Source organism: Electrophorus electricus, chromosome 6 (genome assembly GCF_013358815.1).
Source record: "Electrophorus electricus isolate fEleEle1 chromosome 6, fEleEle1.pri, whole genome shotgun sequence".
NCBI lineage: Eukaryota > Metazoa > Chordata > Actinopteri > Gymnotiformes > Gymnotidae > Electrophorus > Electrophorus electricus.
Window position 1 is genome coordinate 27,211,123 of NC_049540.1, and position 2,508 is coordinate 27,213,630.

A 2,508-nucleotide genomic window follows, 5' to 3' on the forward strand; every position below is an offset into this window, starting at 1 on the left:
CACGGACAGTCTCCCGAGGGCACCAGTATTAACCTACACGGCGCGTTTCCAATCTCAGCAAGTCGAGTACCTAATAATAAAAATCTAACCGAATAACTTCACAGCAAGCTCTTCGCTGACAGTGAATCACACGCGTTTCGCTAGCAAAACCAAAGGCTCTTCGCCGAGTTGTGTAAAGCACAAATCTTTGCGCTAGCTAAGTTAGCTAGGCTAGCTAGCTGAGGGTTACTTCACGGCGCCGCAGAAGTTTTGAGGTAAACCGTCTCTCTCAGACCCGAGTCCCGGCTCGCAGGGTCGCTCGGCCGCCCTTCACCGAGTAAAATAATCGCTTCTTTAATCTTAATAAGGCAGCTCCGGGGAGCGTCTAAACGGTCTGTCTTGCCGCCGTCGCGGATATCTGTAGCTCACTCCTGACCCGGCGATCACCATCAGCACCAACCGCCCTCGGCTCGCGCCGTCCTCGAGACTGCTCCGCGTGCACTGCGCGGTGTCCGCATGTGGAACGCGCTCATTGGCTGCGGGCGCTCCGGAAGTCCCCGTTTCCTCCCTGACCGGATCAGCCGATCCGCCTCGAATGTTTGCTCAACGTCAGTGACTTTCGGCTTAGGTTTAAAGTAAAATAAATAAATGCCAACTCTTTATGTTGGATGATAAGTGACCGGTAAATGTAAAAATTAATTGCCGTTGTATATTTTTGTAATTTTTCAATTTGCATTTTGGGGGAAAAAGGTGGCGGTAGCGTCATGCAACGTGGGTAAAATGGCAGTCGAATCGGAGAGTCACCTGTCCACAATTAACTACGGCACTGAAAAACTCAGGTCAGGAGATGGTCTTTCCTTCGTAGGTGAAGTTTACTGCTAAGTACCAATGTAGTCCAACACGACCTGTTTGCTTTGTGGGTGAAGTGAGCAACTATTTGAACTAATTTTGGCCTACAGCGCTTTTATTATATCATTTTTGATTTGTGGATATTCAGTTGAGACAAGTTGTGCATAAGTTAAAGTATGAATAACTCAAACAGAATGGTTAAGCAATAAACCCAATTAACAAGAGAATGCCATTTTAAAAATGATATTTATTTACACATTTATAGAGGAGACAATAAAGGGGGATTACATTTTAAATATGTACAGATGTGTCTGTATCTGTCCTAGATGTCTATTTCTCCTGACTGCAGGTATGCACCCTTCACCTTTGGTTTATACCTAAAGTATATTGTATAATTAGCCTATTTTATTAATTCAGTATTGAATATAGTTTTCTAATACAATACCAACTTTTGCACTTTCACTGCTGTTTATGCCTGTTTATACTAGAAAAAAACCACCAATAAATATAATTTCTTATTTAAGAGGATGTTTTTCTGAATTGGTTTTCAGACTGTAATCAACCTTTTTCCTAATAAAATAATAACTAATATGGTCACACATACACACACAAAAAAATATTGCTGCAATAAATAAAGGTGTGAGGGTAAAATTAGTGAGGCTTAACACATGCTATGGAAAGCCATGCTTATACTCCGTGCCTTCTATTACAGTAACTGCTGTGTCGATTTAAAAAATGACAGACTCCTTCAGTCAAGGTCATAGCCAGTTTGCACCATGACTAACTCCCACCAGTGGCATCCTAAGCACTGTATATACTTGATTATGTATGGAACTTGTTAACAGTTATCTGAACCTAAATAAAATATTATGAAATTCAATTGTCAGGTTGTGTACTGGATGTAAAGTTAAATTCTAAGCAGTCATTCTAAATCAAACATAAAGAAATTAAGGAAAGGGGAGGAAATTTTAATGCACCTTTGCAAATATTGTGTGAGTATGAATGAAAATCACTACTAAACAACCAACAGATATCATTGCCTAACAGCTTCCTAGATGACACACGATTGGAAAAGGCAGTAGAACACTGTCTTCTTCTTTCAGCCAGTTGGGAACGAGTTGGAGAATGTGGATATATATGGACACTGTGATAAGTCCCGTCCCCCCCCCCAGCACAAACTGTGTCACTGATGAAAGAGCTCACTGCAGGAACAAATCACAGCACTAATTTAGAGCCAAGGTCTGCAAACATTCTGACATGCAGCAAATGTACATAAAAGAATACAAGTGCACTAAATCAATTTTCGCAGCTCTTGGTTGTTATGGAGATGTTTCCAGTACATTTCATGCAGGTCGTTTTTAAGACCACCTCGGACGTACTGTCTGTGAGCCTAACATATTACATGAATACATTCAGGTGGTACCTCTGATCTAAATAAACTTTCAAACACATATTTCAAAGCACACCAATCATACACTGATCCTAGAGCATAAGGACATGATGATATCAGTGTAATTGACATATCTATAAAAGGCATATAATGTTTTGAGTCATTGCAGTCAAACCCAGATTTCTAACATCTGCTATCTTCTAAATTTACAAGCTACTGAAATTTTTGGGCTACTAAAATGTATTTGGTTACACCAACTAACAGTGACACTAATAGTTTTAATTTCAACT